Here is a 17,620-nt window from a genome sequence, read left to right as displayed (position 1 = left end):
AGCCCCTTGATCCACCCACCTAGCCAAGGAGCAGCTATACAGCCAGCCATTTAAACAGCCACCCATCCACCCACTCACCCATCTATCCATCCAACATCAAATTAACTTTCACGTACCAGGCATTAGAGGTGGCACAAAACCCAAAATACAAAATCGACTCTATTTCTATCTTGAAAACGTTTGTGGTCTAGTGGGGATAAGACCCCACAATATACAAGTATTATCATCATAACACCAAGTGTTAAAGGATATAACAGCTATGCTCATAATGCTAAAATAATATAAATGAGATTTATTGAGCACTTTCTATATTCCCAACTCCATTCTAACCTTTTTATACACTTACTCTCATTCAAGCCTCACAATGGTCCTCTGAGATAGGTATTGTAACTTCTCTCCTTTTACAGGAAAGGAACTTGTTCCACATTGCACATCTATGAAGAGATGGAGTCATCTCTTGAAGCTGGGCAGTCTGTCTCCAGACCTTATGCTATTAGCCAGCAAGCTACTCACCCACTACATGGAATTACTGCTGAAGAATGGTCTCAAAGGGAATTTGCAAAGTTTCCCCAGAGGGGATGACATTTATGCTAAGCCTACAAGGATTGGCAGGAGATCCCCAGAGGAAAAGAAAGCAAAAGGCATTGTAGGTAAATGCTCAAAGATCACGGAGGCCAAGGAGTGTCTCGGTGTGCTCAGAGAGGAGCAAGCGGTCCAGTATATGTGGAGTCCAAGGCTTACGTGTGTGGTGGATTCTGAGACAACAGCGATAACAGCAGCCACACCATCTTCTAGGGCACCTGCTCTGCTGACCGCTGTTGTGATGATGCATGTTCTACCCCTGCTATTCTCATAATTCTCATGGAATAAGAACCATCACTCTCGCTGGAGACATTCAAACTCAGAGACTTCAAATGATGGGCTCAAGTACACATAGCTAAGTCAGCTTCTTAAACAAGAATGGTCTGACCCCCAAGTTTATGCACTTAAAGAGGTTAAGAGCCTGGGCTCTGAAGTCAGACATCCTGGGACAGAAGTCCCAGCCATGCCACTTACTAGTTACTTGGGCCAGTTACCAAATCTCACTGTGCCTCAGTTTCTTCATCTCAGTAGGGATAATCATCTTACCCAATTTGTCTGAGGGCTATTCTGCCGACTCCAGGGGATAATGCATGCAAATCACAAAGCGTGATGCCTGGCACCGTCTTTAATAAAGGTTTGCTATTGTTGATGTTATTAAGCTGGAGTCCATTTTTTAGGGACATCTAAGTGCTGTTTAAAGTGAGAGAAATAACTGAGTGTTCATGAGAAAAGGAGTTCCTGGTTTGGTGATAGAGAAGTTGACAGTCACCACCGTCTGGCCCCAGAACAGGAGTGGAAAAGGGAGAGCTCTAACCTCAGGCTTTTTCAGCTCTAAGAAGCTACAGGCTCCTCTGATGACTATGAAACAATTCCCAAGCCCTTCCTTAAATATCCAGTGAACAGCTCTGGGGCATTTTAACCTTGGCCCAGAGATGATATGATGAGCTTCTCTGTGCCAGGCCTCAGACTGAGAGAGGGGAACATTGCCTTATGAGGAAGCCCATGCTGCCTGGATTTTGGCCTTCTGGTCAACGAAGCCCCAAGGTTTCATGTTTCTATGCAGAGCTGATTCAGTATTACCCCAGTCCCCAACCTCCAAACATAGGCCCAGCGCTTTCAAGCAAATGTGGGCTTTCTGTGTCAAGTACATTGGGCAGTAGAACAGTATGAATCTATTTGTATTTTCTCCATGGGAGAATGTCTATTAAAATGCAACACATTTTTAACCCAATCAGCACACCCTGCCAGTCAAGTCCTGGGTCCCAAAGTTCTGTACAAGAGCAGCCAGACGTAACTTGATTAGTTCATAAAGAGGACGCTTGTTCCTTGTAACAAGTGAGGTGAAGCATTATTTTTGCTTAGCAACATCTCATTTCTGGGGTTGAGGCTGCCATGATCACCATACTAAGAAGACAAGCTGTCTTCGTTTGGTATCTCCCAGAAACAACTCAGAGGCAAGGGGTCCAGTGCAGACAATTTCTCTTGGAGGTGCATAAACTCCCCAGAGAGGAGTCGGGAAGTAAGCTAGGGAAAGGGAAGTGGCTGATGGAGTGTGTCTCATCCAGCATAGGCAAATAGAGCTCAATCCCATGGGGAAACTCCAAGAAATGGTGTAAAGCACAGGCCTTAGTTAGGAGAGAACTTGGGTATTTTTATACCAACCCCAGTCATTATGCAAGAGCTGCTTCTGGGGGCTGTTAATTCTCTAGCACTTTGGGTCTACCTCCCAGGCAAAATTACTTTTCGAGGTGTCAGAGAAAGACCCTAGGCTTTGAGAAGCAGAGAAGGACATTTGGAAAACAACTGGAATGTTCTGGAAGAGTAAGATCCTGAGGATGTGGACAAGAACTGGCTGCATGCCTCACTAACCTTTTTCAAACAAAAATTTTCTCTATCAGCTCCCTCTTCCACAGGACAGTTCTTGAGCAGTCTCAAATAGCCACTAAGGTCCTTATGCCCTATTAGTAAGAGTAATTATTTATTCATATCAGAGCTTTACCCAGAATATTTACTCATAGGCACAGTATTAATAAACTTCACTGATATAGGAGATTATGAGAAGAAATGAAAGGAGCAAGGGATGATAACTATCCCAAACTTAGAAATTCTACTTCTTAAAAGTTATCCTTCATAAATAAATATGCATATGTACACAGATAAATGAACAAAAGTATTAAATGTTGCTTCATTTACAACAAACAAAAAATGAAAATAGCCTAACTGTCCATCAAAAGGGAAAGCCTATGAGATCCTGCAGATATCAAAGAATAAAGATTTATCTATACTAACATGAAAGAAAATTAAACTGTAAGTGAAAAAATCTTGCTGCAGAATATGTGATCATGTTTCCCATTTATGTAGAAGTCATGCACATATATTAATTAATTATTATATAAAATAACATGAATATATGTGTAGACACATGCTCAAAGATCATGGAGAAAACACATCAAAATAGAATAGGGCCTATTTCTGGACCAGGAACAGAAAATGGTTTGAGGGGAACTTTTTCTTTTTAATTAACGTATTGTTTGAATCATTTACTGTGAACATGTATTCATGTCCTATTTGTGTAATTAAAAACATGGCTGACAGTTGACATCTTTTCACTAATCCAGAAGACTTTAAAAAAGCAACCAAAGCAGAAAGAACACCTAAAATCTCACAGCAGTGTAGGTCATTTAGTATAACGGAAATGAATATATACCTTTCTGTTCCCTGAGGATATCATTACAGTAGAGTATGAAGTGATGGTTGTACTCATACTCTTATCTCAAGGGAATATGAAAATATTGTCAGAATCTCTGCTTGAAAGACAGCAGACTATGTGATGTCCATTTAGAGTAAGTCCATGAAAACCAGGCAGAAGTGCAATAATAAAGACCGGATCGTGAATGAGTTACTTTCAGTTGCATATAAAATTCACTATATAGGCCAGATATTTGCCCCCAAGTTCATGAAAGTGAGGGGTTACTATGTGAACTTCACACGTAGGGCTTTCCCGAAGGTTGCAGACTCAACTAAACAGACAATATTGTGTCCAGTGATCTGCTGGTAAATGTTTAACAGCTGGCTCTGGGAGTAGCATTGGGTGAGAGGGGCTGACTTAGCAGAGTTTCTGATTTCCACAGTGACAATATTCCTCCCAATGGCTGATTTCAAACCGAGGAGTTGGGAAGAAATGCTCAGTAGCACAACCTTCTATAGTATCCCTCCATACAGATACAATTTATATACAAGAACATAAATAACTTCAAGATATAGCTTTGTACATAACCAGCAGAAAGCAGTACGGTGATTAAGAAGTGGTACATTTTAAGTACTATTATCTTTGTTTTTAACATAATTCATTTAATGGTAAGATTATATAGTTCAAATTTTAGAAACGGTTGTTTTAAAAGCAGTTTGCAAAATCCCTACCATTTTGACAATCAGCTCTTGAACTGATGGGGCCTGCTCAGGCTCACCACTGACTGTAGGAGCTCACAGATTTCTATCTGGAACATTTCCACAGAGGATACTTCAAGGAAAGGGCCAAGTAGATGCTAATCAGAATTATAGAAAACACCGTGTTTGGCTCTAGAAATATAAACAGACAGATTGTGTTTTCACAGCAGCCTGACACAAGTTTTGGTTGGGAGCAAGGCTTCCTCATTTCTCCAAGCAAGTTGTCTGGGCAGGAAAGCTAGTAAGGAATCTCATTTCCCTCCTTGTGGGCAAAAGATTTGCTTCTGGGACCTGATATTGTAAGGAAATTTATACTATGTCAAATGCTGAAAGGGGCCAGTCTCAAGATGCTTTTGGAGCTGGGATATTATCTAACCAGCAGGCAGAATGTAATGGCTGGTCTTGGGCTGGTATCCGACTATATTCTCCTTTATCTGGTTGTTTCCGTGTGATAAGATCATCTTCCTGACAAATGCTGTTTGGGTGGTGGTGTTTTTAACTTCATGATCACTATATTTATTTGGGCTATTTTAAAGTGGGGTTATATTCTTGGCTACATAAAAATGGAGAGGTTTATAAAACAACCAAACCTAATAATATTATATTTCCTTGTTTGTTAAAATGGAAAGGAAGGGGTGCTGAACCACTGAGTCGCTAAGGACCCTTTTAGCTCTAAAAGCAGATGGATTTTTGTTCCGTGGTTTTATGCAGTTAAAACAGCCAATTGCAAGTGAGGAGAGAAAGCAAGAAGGGGCAGGAGTGAGACCCCAGCACCTGGGGTGTTCGCAGGGTCTGATAAATGCCTGACTCACTGCTAAAGTGAAATGGATAAATACTAACGAAATCACAGCCGCGCTCCGGCCTAATTTATTCCGGCCCCCGCCTCACCCCCTCACAAAAGGAAAGAAAACCAGGAACTCCAGTCAGGCATGACCAACCCTGAAGAATCTGACTCCTCCGTCCTGCTGCTACCAGGACTCCTCGTGATTCCTGCAGACTGTGGCGAGGCCTCGGGGCCGGCCGGCCGGCGTGGGGGTGGGAAGAGATGCGGAATCTGGCCGGGTTTGGGAAGGAAGGAGCCGGCCTGCCAGCTCCATGCAGTCTTTCATGAATAAACACTCTAATTGGGGACATCACAGATAATGGGTCTGACTCCTTTCACTGGAGGGCTGGATCATGATTTGCTAATTGGATATTCCTGGGGTGGTTGAGGCGCCCTCACTGGCCCTGAGTGATTACTAGTTAATGGGGTTTTAGAAGTTCCTATTCCAGACTGAAAAAGGGAGCCAAGCTAAGGAAAAGGAGCCGGCGCCCTTCCCGGAATGGCATCGGGAAGGAATCCCAGCATCTGGGACAACAGACGGTGGCACCGGGCTGCAGGAGCACACGGACACGGGCACTGCCTTTTTGAGCTGAGCGCCCCTATCTTACCCCAGGACTGACCCCTCCCTTGCATGGGTATTTGATCCTGGAGGTAAAATGCCCTCCCCCACCACTGGCCTTTGGGATCACTCCTTTGCAAAGAACAAGTCCACGGAAAGCCAGGTTCAGAGGCCTGCAAAACCTTCAGGATGAGTCTTCATATAAGGGCAGAGAAAGCTGCTTTGGAGTCTCTGGAGTTGAGCAAAAGCCAGGAGGATGCCACCACTTCGGAATGGTTGCAGCGATGGGTGCCTCCCATCTGCCCCCTACAGGGCAACGGCGGCATTACCGCAGGATCACAGTGGAGGGAGCTCCCAGGGCAGATCACAAGGCAGAAGGTGGGTGATCTGTCAGAGGTGGTGCTCCGCCCTGTCCTTTTTCGGGCTCAGGGCCACACTGGAGGCTGTGGCCTGCCCTAGCAAACTGTCAGGGGGACAGAGGGAAGAGAAATGAGAGAAAGTTAGGACAGAAAAAAGAAATGCAAGAGGTCTTTCTGCATCAAAACTCAAGGAAATACCATGCCAAAAAAAAAAAAAAAAGTTCTCATAAACCAAAGGTTAGCAGCTCCGGCCAGAGCCAAGAGCATACGATGTGCCAGAGAATATTGTTTCTCTTCCCACAAGAATTCTTTCTTGATGAAATTTCTGGATAGTGCCAGGTCTATAGACCTTCCGTGGCTTTGGTGCATTCATGAGCAGAGTCCTGGCTTGGTTGATTCCCGGTCATTAGTCTTGCTGGGACTCTTCCTGGACCTCAGCAACTGGTCTTGTCAAACTGTCATTTCACTCATGTGTTAAAGACTTGGAGTGCCTGGAGTACAATAATTATCTCCCTTTATAGCGGGAATGCTGACTGCTCAAACTGTGTTCACACCCCAAGTAACAGGCAGACCTGGAACTTGATCCCAAAGCCTTGGTCCTTATCCATTGTGCCACAAGCCCTTCCTTAGATTTCACCCCATTCAGTATTTCTTTTCTGAAGACAGTTGACCAGATGGGAGACAGCTTGGATTTACCACATGGAAGAGCAAGGAACCTGATTTTAGTTTTGTAGAAATGGAAAGAAAAGATTCCTCGTAAAGGGTACTTGTCCTATTGGTAGTTTTTTAGAGCTGTACCTTCTTTTTCTAGATGCAGTGATAACTGGTCACTTCAAACAAACTGGAAATAACTATGTTTATCCTCAAAGAAGCCTTGCTAATGACCCCAGGCACATTGTTCAAGCTCTCAAGGACCAATTTCCCCACTGCGTATGGTCCATAGGAACTGATGTCTTCCAAGTTCCCTCCCAGCTTCATATCTGTGTGTCAAGAGTTCTGCATGTGTCACAAGAAGACAGTTTGCTATCTCCCATGCAGTATTTCTGCCAGAGCAAAGAGAATCGGTTATAGAGTATTAGGGGTTTTTAGAGCTCACGATTATCAGTACTTGTGTGTTTTCTTCCTTCTTTCTCCTTGCTTTCCCTCTCCTGGTGCTTGTCTCTGTTTCCTTGAGCTATCTATCTCCTGGCATCCCTGGTACAGCTCCATCTTGCTCATTTGTTATTCATAAATTAACATGTGTTTTGCATTCATTCTCCTTTTCACAACTGTTCCAAAGTATACCGTAGGGCAGCAATAAGGCTCTATGATCATATATGCCATCAGCCAACAACGTTTGAACATGCATCCTAATATAGGTGTGTTCACTTAGACATATTTAAATTAAATAATATACACAAATGCATATTTTATAACGAACATAAAAATAGAAAGTAAAAAAATCCAAACATAGTTATACCATACCCTATGGGTCATTTGGGGCCAGCTTGCCTCTCTCCAAAAGAGATTCCCCGTATCCAGGATAGTGGAGGCCTTAGCTCCTTTGGGCTTAGGTGGCAGACATTTGCGATCAAACACTTGTTCAAAAGAGGTCTATGACCCAAGAGTTTCCAGACATGTGGTGAAAGAGAAGATGAAGGATGGCAGGCCTAGACTCTTCAAGGGAGGTCAGACATCCAGACACTTATGGGAATTCTATTAATTTTTAACATCAATTTGTTGTTTTGGTGTCACACTATGGAACCAAGACATCTAAGGGCCAAATATGACCTGTGCCCTGCCAGTTTGTCACCCTGTCCTACATCCTAGAGGCAATCTTTTGCACCTTGTTAAAACCCCAATCCCTCAAGGAGATATGGCATTAACCTGGATTAGCTCTTTTCACCAGAGTGTGAATGAATTTGACAAGTATAGATAATGGTGGTGAAGAGAGAAAACTTTAATAAGAGCCAGAGAAACTAAGAGGAAAGACCCACAAAGGGCACACCTCTGAAACTCAAGTGCCCAAGGATCTGATCCTAGTTTACACTACCCTCCACCCCAGCACAGGCTACCCCAGGCTGTGATGGAGGGGCAGAAGTATCAGACCCTTAAATAAGAGCTTTTCTCTGTCTGTTTGGGCAATGTTGAGTTCTCTGAACTTGAGAAACTAACAGGGCCTGCTTTCATGATCTGAACCTAGAAAGTGTCTATTTTCTCCAGGGACTTGGGCAAGACTAATCACTTCCCTGCACCCCCTCCAATACCTCCCAGCTCCTGCCCTAGTGACCTCCCGAAGCACCGTGCAGTCTGCCTTCTGAGACTTGCTCTGGGAGGGGTATGCAAAAGATATGCTAACGAATGAATATAAATGAGGCAGGTGGAACTGGAATGAGGATGTCCAGAGAAAACTCAAGGAGACAGAGACAGGCTCAGGAAGAGGGAGAGAAAGAGACAAAATGACTAAGCAAGTGACCCACGGAGGCACAGAAGGGAAGAAAGAGACGCCTGCCTTGTTTGGTGAAGAAAACACATTAGAAAAGAGAAAAAATGAGCAGGAAAATTATCCTACTGCTAAGCAAAACTACAAGTCAAGGTTCAAGACAGGTGATACTCAATTCAGTGGACATATGTTACCTTGGACTCTGCTGGGAAATAATAGTGATACTAAGGCATTTGCTATATATACCAAGCTTTGTCAACACATACAAAATATCATGTAATGTATTTAATCTTCACAACATCCCTGGAAGATAGGTGCTATTCTTATCTCAATTTTATAAATGAGGAAACTGAGGCACAAAGATGGTAGTGTCATCGACCCACTGTCACACGGCTGGCAGGTGGCAGGTCTGGGACTGGTTGCTGAGGCGGTGGGCTCCAGAGCCTGCCACCCTGCACAAGAAGATTCCATACCAGCTGCAGAGAACCCATGTGGTTAAAAATCCAGCATATCCATCTTTGGACAGAAAGCCCTTTTAGCTTCATTACTTTATTTTTACTGCTAGCTAGTATTTAGTGGGCAGAATGGTGCTACGAAAAGGCCACTCAGCTGGAAGGCAGTGTGCTGGCTTCAACTTCTAGATAAGGTTGTTTCCTGCTCAAGAAATCTCTGGTATATTGATTAACTATCATAGCTCATTAAGTACATGCATAAAATGGGGTTAAAAAATCATTTCAGTATAGACAAACTATATTTGAGATCTGTTCATTTAGGAGACTAATATTCCCTCCAGAAACACTGAGATTCATCGTACATGGTAAATATTTGTTTGGACAAATTTTAAATTGAGGATCACTTGATTGATAGGTAATTGTTTCCAGCGTCAACTGAACACTCTCAGCTGTCATTGCCACATCACAAATTGATGTGTTGTTATCTTTTTCTGTTTTCTTTCTTTATCTCTCATTTAAAAAAAAATTTTTTCCTCAAAATTACTTTCTTATGACCAACTCTTACGTTGATTTATTCACTAAGGAAAAAGCACATGACAGTCTTTTTTTATCTCCAAGGGACCCAAGATGTCAGGAACCCCAGAGGGAAGAGTTTGGGGCCGGACCCCTCCAGCTCCTGGGTGGTGCTCTCCCGCACCCGTGTCTCCAGGAACTTCTGGCGCCTCTCTTCCTCCCCCTCGCTCCCCAGTTAACCTGCTAGCTTTCCGGGGAGACAGTCAAGGTTCAGAGGGAGGACTGCCTGTGATGCCCTGAAAAAAAAAAAACAAATATATATATGTATTTTTTTTAGACTTAGACTTCCTTAGGAGACCTAGGAGTTAGAAGATGGGACAGAAGTGCATAGGTTCAAGTCAGGAAAGCTTCCTGGAGGTGGTCTTTTGATTTTTAATAAAGAAATAGAAGGCATAGGAGAAAATATTGATCAATTCTTTTCCTTAGGGATAGTGACTAGATAAGAAGAGGCATATTCTGTTTACATTAAGTATATAAGTCTGATTCTTATTAGACCTGCTCCCTAGTTCCTTTCAATTCCCTGGCCTATAAGCTAATGCTAAGTTCCATGGTTTCCTTACCAATAATAAATATGATTGTTATGGCTAATTAACACAGCAATCTGTATTTTCATTTACTCCTCACTGCTGGAAAAGTTAGTGGCCAGAGGGAAAAAAAAGTGAGATTTTCTGAAAGGTAATTTATTCAAATACTTCCCTCGTTATTTTTTTAATAATAAGTTTAAAAATCTATTATTATAGAGTAATTGCTCATCAAATTTCTTTTTAAAAGTCAAAGCGATTTTCAAATTATAAAGAACTTCTCAAATGTGTCTAGATAATTATGAGGCTGCATTTTATATAGCTCCTGTACCACAGTAGGCTGCAAGGCCTAGTATAATCTTTACCTCTGGAGCCCAAGACTGCACTACGTTCACATGTGAGGCACCATGTGACACATGTTAAATGTACAGCAATTCTGTGGTTGCAAACACATACATATGGAAATTATCTATCAGCTTCCTATAAGATCAGTTGCTAGGACCAGCACAAATTACTTTCTCCCAGTGGAAATTTTAAGGATAATGCTCTGTAATGGATGGATGGATGGATAGATAGATAGATAGATAGATAGATAGATAGATAGATAGATAGATAGACAGATAGATAGATAGATAAATTAATGGGCTATGATTTCAACTAACTCATCCCTTTGGTGGAAGTGAAATGGGTAACAATCCCTGGAGAGTTGGAATGTCCAGAAGGACTCTTGCCATCAGCAGAGCAGCTGCATCTAACCTTGGGGGCAGGATTGTGGTGACTTTCAGCCCCTTCCACAGTTTTCCCATCAAAGCAGAAAATCAGAAACCAAATGTGCTTCTGAGGTTCCTTGCCACAATTTCAACCTACCAAACAGCATCAAAATAATCCTGTTTTTAAAAACTGTAGATATCTATGTGTACATATGAATCTGAGCATCTGTGGGTTTTCCTTAAAAATGCAAAGAAAGGCCGATTTTGGAATCTCTAGGGTTGTGAATTGATTCTAGGAAATAATGCAGAACTAATGCAAACTGGAGGATTTCCCCCATTGGTCGCTGGTATGTGTGTGTCCACACACAGGCAGTAGTATGCGCACATATACTGCACCTTAGTGCCCTTTTCCTATTCAGCTCTCTAATGTGAGTTTGAGTTGGTGTGCACACATCCTGGGACCTCCCAGACACCTCTGGGGCCCTTGGTCATCTAATAGCTGCTTCTCTCAGATACCTAGGCAGTGAAGATGCCGAGAGCTGCCAGGAAAATGGTCTGGTTCGCTTTAAACATTGCTCTTCGTCATTCTTCTCTACCCCCCCAATACAGTTTGCCGGCTGTGATCTGCTGCCTTTCAACTTGGAATAAAATACATTACTTATGCAGTGAATGTTTTTAATGTAACAAAGCAAAGGAATAAAAATGCCTTACAACAGTTTTATTAAAAACAAATTCCCACAGTAAATACATATACACTCCGTTTCTGGGAGCAAAATAGCCAAGGACTTCACTGCTAAGTGCTCTGGGAAGTGCTTATAAATTACTTGAAATAAAAAACATTGTTGCCTGGACATCAGGGATGAAATGCTGCAGTTTGTAATAAATTAACACAGAACTTTACTTCCCCTCCTCGAACAAAGCAGCCATTTGTCTGAATAACCCACATTCAGCTGTGAGTTATATTTTCACAACCTCAACTGCATTCATTTGCAAATTATTCTGCAGTTTTAATGCTCAAGTTTTAAATACCTTAAGAACTAATAAATAAAGCAAAGTAGAGCAAACAGTTGGCTTGTAGTTTAAAAACTGCCCTAATTTCTGTTTTTCTTTTGGCTTTTCTCCTTTCCTCTTTTCCCTTTTTCTTCTTTTCTTCTTTTTTTTATAAATGGCATAAAGTTTCTTTAAACTACATTTAAAAAATAGGAGGCTAAAATGTATTTGGGGATATTCAAACCAGAGAGAAGTTTCCATAATTTCATTAACTGTGAAGGTATTTGGCTAGAACTCATTTTACATTTTTAAGACTTTTCTTCTACCAATACTTTAATTTAGTGACAGAATAATTTATAACTATCTTTGAGGTTTTTCCCTTTGTGTGTAACTTTTGTCTGCTAGTCTTGGAATTGGTTAGATTTTTTTTCTCTCTCTCCCTCTACTAGACTTTGTCCAGAAAAAAAAATCTCAAAAGAAAAGTCGTGTCACTTCCCTTGAGTTATTTTGATTATAAAACAAAAACTCTGCAAGAAAACTCTTTTCAAACCTGTTCTGTAAAACAAAACGAACCGCTTTCCAGGTTCTTGAAAGAAAAATTTGATAGAAGCACTTACAGATTCAATTTGAGATTTGAAGGTTATTTTCCTGGCCAAAAGGCGGGGGGGAAAGGCCAGTTTCCTTGTGCGGAGTTGCTGGCTTTGTAGGATTTCTTTGCATTGTTTTAAATAAGGTCCTATGTAGCCAATTGCACCGGATAAAAGTAATGTCACCATTTACAGGAAGTGATTTGGGGAGGAAAAGTCCTCAGAAGCATGTTATTTTCAGAAGAGTGCCTTATAAAATATTTTTATAAAGTAGGAGTTGAAATCATTTAAAAATCACCCTCTTTTTATAAATCTGTTTGGAGAAAGCTCTTTTGATCCCCTCTTTCTTCTGATCCTCATCTTTTATTTTGCTTAGAGGTAAACAACGTTTGCCTCATTTAAACAACGGCATTTGCCATTGTGGTTCTTAAATAGTTTTCCAGTCACCCTATGGCAATTCATCACATGGGATAAAATGAGGATACTTGCATCTAAGACTTTTATCACCTCCCAGAAAATGTTTGTTGTTTTTGCTTTGGTTCTTTATTCCCTCCCACCCCTACCCCCACCCCGAGCTGCGGGGGATTGTTTTAGGACATTTCAAAGCCTTTTGTGGAGAGGGAACCCAAGTCCCTCTGTGGAGAGTAAGAAATGTTGATTACATGCACTGCAAAATGGGAGATATTCCCAAATTCCCTTTTAATTAAGACATCTACATAGCCATTGCTCTGCAGAAAGAGAGAGATTTCCAAACATTTAAAAAATACGGAAGCTTTTAGAACTGCAACAGATACCCCGACCTCTCCTCGACCCTGGGGTGAGGTGGCTGTCACCTGGGGGGAGGTAAATGGACATTAGTAACTCCATCAGAGTCACATGGGGAGGGGCGCCCAAAACAGATGCAGAGGTAATCACAGGACTACAGAGCTTTAATACCGCCGTGGGCGTCAGTTAAGCGAAAGGCACTTGTCTGGTTAGCCGGGTCATTTCTGCACATGCACACACCTTTGTTCTTTTAAAAAATCACTCAGTGATGACTGGTTTGATTCTCTGACCATCCAAGCCTGATTAAGAGCATTTGCTTAGGCCCTAAAGACTTCATAGCTGGCCACCCATCTGGTGTTAGCCTTGAGTCCGTGAAAATCCCTCAGCTTAGCACTGAATATTCTTTTTAAAGACGTTTAAGTAAAAGGGCTGACATTAGCATATGTTCCCCCCAAGTGTCCTGTTGAACTTTCTGCCGGGCATTTACCCTACAACGGGCTTTCTGGATGTTGTCCAATGAGAGATTGGCTTGGAACTGTAAAATTAGCCATCTGCCTATTAAAAATGTAACCAGCTGCATCCGATGAAACACAGTGACTATTGAAATGAACTCATCCGGGAGAGAACTCGCGTCCCCTGCTTGGACATTTTTCCAACCTACTGCTGGACTGAGACACTCCACGAGCAAAGGCCCTCCGTCCTTGTTTGGAGGAAAACGGCATGACTCAAGGGTGAAGAAGAAGGCTGAGCGGGTTTGTTTCGTTGCTGAAGTTCTGGCATTTCTCAGGTTGACTTGGACCTTAAGTGTAGAATTCTCTGTTTCTTTGCTACTTGCTTAAAACATCTCTCTCTTGCAGGAGAAAGTAAAATATAAACGAGCAAATCCCTAATATCTCTCCCCTACTTCAGTATGCTGTGTTCAGATATTCCATTCCAAACCCAGGCTTCTAATAAACCTTAAAATGCAAGCCTAAAATACCCTAAGCAACCCATGATAACTTAACAACAGAGAGCTGAAACCAGAATTATTCCTGCAAGAGCTACCGTTTCAGCAGACACTGGCTTTCCATGTCTACTACAAGGTCTGTTTATTAAATATGAGAACTTTCAATGGCTTGAGCTATTTTTCTCTAAAGCCTAATGAAGCATTAAAAAATAATTCATTAACTAATTAACAAAACTGTGTTTATTTACAGTATATAAAATGTTTCTATCAGGGAAATAACACACCATAACACAGCGTTGTGTTGACAGCGAAACATCTGCAGCTTAATTTAATGCATTTACTAAATGACGAGGGGAAATCAAAGGATGTTTAAACAGCTACTTCTCTGCCTGTGATTTTTGTTTTTCCCTCTTGGGGTCACAGGCAGCAAGATGCCCCTTGGGAAGCTGCTTTCAAAGGTGCAAAGAACAGTAATCTTTACGCAATTATGGGAGCATGGGCACTGCACACAGCTTGGCCTCGGTGCCCGTTAGAACTGAGGGGTCCATACGCACGTCCTAAATGCAACAGCTCTGTAGCCACTACATGATGTTAGATAACATGGAAATTGCCCTTTTTGTATGTCAAGATCAGTCAAATATTGACAACTTCATTACTTTCAACCTGAAATTTCCCATCTGGACAGTATCTTTCTCTCTCCTCTCTCTGTCTCTTTCTGTCTCCTCACTTTCTCGTTTTGCCATGGGCAGGATTTTTGCAAACATACATAATTAAGCTCAGAGTGAGTATTAATCGATACATTTGCCTGTTAGATTATTCTATTTTAAAATGTGTTTTTCTGGGTTCATTTTCCCACTATATATCTCCTCTCTATTGCCCCTGCCTGAAACCTCTCAGAAGCCAAAGGCTAACTATGCTTCTTGGTACGTTTGATTCCCTTATCATCCTCAGTATGAAACCCCAAGAAAAGGAGAGAGTAGTGATCATATTACAGACAATTCAGGCGGATGTGTAAATTACGACCTCTCAGGAGGAAAAATTATAGCCTGAGGAAAATAAATAAGTAACCCCAGCAACAATACATGCAATGTGACATTCTGAGAATTTGTCCTCCATTCACTTAGACTTACAACTCAGAGTGACCTCAGGAATTACAAAATTAACTAGGAAAACATAAGCAGCTTCCCTCACAACATCCAGCATAGTCTGAGAGTCTGCCTTTGTTTTAAGTGCACAATAATAATAATAATAATAAAATGCTTAATTTCAACTCACCTATGCAGAGGCCATCCCTGTGCCCTTTTATAGTAGGATGCTGGATATACAACAGCCATAAGGAAATTTCAGTTTCATCTGTAGCAATTTCGCCAGTTTCAGATGCAAAAAAAAAATTTTAAGACTGTTAAGCTATGTGGAACAAATAGAATATATCACAGGTCTGTTTAAAATTAGATTTCAAAAAAAAAAGCTAGTTCAGCAAACCTCACTTTACTGGACAAAATTGTTTTAACCATGTCCCTCTGGATTTATACACAGGAATTGTGTCATTTGTATCTTTTAACTCACAACACCAGTGTCAGTTGTGGGATTAGCTGAGTTTGGCCACATTGTGCTTTTATAGGTTGAACATGGACTTTGGTTCGGTTCGCTCCAGGAGAACTGGGTTAGAGAACCATCTAGGCCACGTCAAACCATTTTCCCTCTCCACTAGCTCCAGATTTGTTAAAGCAGGATACCAAATATCTGTTGCCTTGTGTCAGAGTTCGTTTTGATCAGGAACTTAGACATTACTTAGCAAATACACTACCACCGTGCTGTCTGTTAGCCTGGCAGACATTGCTAGTGGCTTACCAACAGTGGTTCTCACTGACCCAGGGACAGCCTCAGAAGGCTTCTCCACACACAAACTACAAATCAATCTGAATAGGCTCAACAGATGAATTCTGTTAGCTGAAACTAACAGATCCACCTAGAGATCAAATCAAGGACTCTATTACTTACCACTTTATCTAGGTGGCCTCAATTAGCCACATCCTAACTGATCAGCTCCTTCAATTAAGCAGGTTTATTTTTCCTTTGGCTGTTCTCTGTAAGAAAAAGAGATACATAAAAAAAAAAAAAAACAGCACATATTGAGAGTTATTGGGACCTGTAACCTCCCAGGCTATCTCCTATGATGAGGTCACAATTAACCTCAACTTGTGCTCCATCTATACTCCCCACTCCAGACCTGGACAGTGCAAAATGTTATTTAGGCTGACAACCTAAACCACCTTTGTTTCTCTCAACTATAACTATGACTACTATTCCCAGTAGACTGAGACACTTTGGAAGAGTAAAGAAAATATACCCTTAAAAAATTAAAAACTAAAACCAAAAGAATTTCTGACATATTCACATCTTCTGGTATCATTTGCATTTTGGACCATTGTGATAATACTCTAATCAGAGCTCAGTGAGTGCTCATCCCTCCATAGGTTCTTCAGTAGCTCCCTATTACCTGAAAAATAGTTAGCCCAGGCACTTTTCTGCAAAAAGACAGTATACTTTATCAGTCTTTATCTCTTGCAGTCTTGTCCCTCCACACCCTCCTATTATTCAACCTCTGTAAATTATTTGCCTGTATTGTTTTCTCAGACCCAGTGCCCTTGCATGGACTATTTTCTCTGCCTGGCATATGCGACTTTCTCTGCTTGGTTAACTTCTACTTAGCCCTCAAGTTTGAATATCAGCCCAGTCTGTGCCTAAACAATGAAAGCTGAGTCCATTGTTCTCTTCCTTATGCATAACTGTATAATTGAGCTGTGAAGCAGAGAGGGTATGAGTCCAGGCCCAAGAGCAACACTCCTGAGTTTGCAAGCCTAGCTGTCCCCTTGATAGCCGTGGGTTTGTAGGCAATCATTTAACCTTTCTGTGCCTTGACTTTCCCATCTGTAAAATGGGCATGATACCAGCTAACTGAATATTAAGCGCATAATGATATGTAATATGCTTAGAATGGCAAATAGTGTCAATAAATGTTAGCTATAATTTTCCATCATAATTTTTAACCTCCACATCTGGGAACTCCCATGGCATTCAGGGACCTTACAGGGACTTTACTCTGTTCATCCTTATACTCCCAGTTCTTAGCCTGGAGCTTCACATGGTCTAGGCACCCAGCTGAGGGACTTAGTACATGAAGAATAAGAAAATGGGAAAGGTGAACAAAAGGAGAAGGGCTTAGAGTAGCTGAAACAGAGAGAACATATGTATCCTATTAATACATATTTATTATAAAAAGGCAGCTGAAAACACAGTTTCCTACACATGAGGCTACGTATAGCGATTCATCAAGGGAAAGCACAGGATTATGATTTTTGTAGGGAAAAAACCCTCACTGGGCTTATTTATTTTTCTACCCCACAATGAGGACAGGAGGTTTGATGAAACCTAATGCCTAAGTGTATGATCTTTTATCAATCTATAATTGCATTGCCAGAAATCCAAACCGCGTCCTGTCTGGCCAGGAAAGAGTGGCGGTGTGAGGGAGCCTCAAGAGGCAGACGCCCAGTTAATGTCATGGAAGCAATGTCTTGCTTGTTGTGTGTGGCCCCCATTAAAGCACAGGCTCTGGGTTTGTATCCCACAGAACTGACCAGCCAGGTGACCCTGCGCAAGTCACTAACACTTTCTGTTCTCAGTTACCTTGTCTATAAACTTAGAGATAATGTGGGCATTACATCATAGGTTATTGTGAAACAAAATGAAATAATCCTCAGCAATTTCTAGACACAGCATGTGGCACAAAATTTGTACTTTATTTTTATTAAAGGAGGCTTCTCAAAGGGGACTGAGAGGCTGGGTTGGTGGAGTGGAGTGAAAGGAACTTTCCAGATAAGAAG

The 17,620-nt window shown here is 41.5% G+C and overlaps 1 long non-coding RNA gene across 1 annotated transcript; it reads right to left on the bottom strand.

The window, feature by feature from the left end:
- Positions 1-2,567: 2,567 nt before the first annotated feature.
- LOC118910133 (uncharacterized) lies at positions 2,568-16,884 on the bottom strand. Its single transcript, XR_008994037.1, has 3 exons — positions 16,237-16,884; positions 15,012-15,823; positions 2,568-5,874 (listed from the first exon to the last, which is right to left on the bottom strand). It is a non-coding gene; the product is annotated as an uncharacterized LOC118910133 (long non-coding RNA).
- Positions 16,885-17,620: the final 736 nt, after the last annotated feature.

Source organism: Manis pentadactyla, chromosome 15 (assembly GCF_030020395.1).
Source record: "Manis pentadactyla isolate mManPen7 chromosome 15, mManPen7.hap1, whole genome shotgun sequence".
Taxonomy (NCBI): domain Eukaryota; kingdom Metazoa; phylum Chordata; class Mammalia; order Pholidota; family Manidae; genus Manis; species Manis pentadactyla.
The sequence above is the reverse complement of the archived record's forward strand: the minus strand, read 5'-3'. Positions and strand labels throughout refer to the sequence as shown.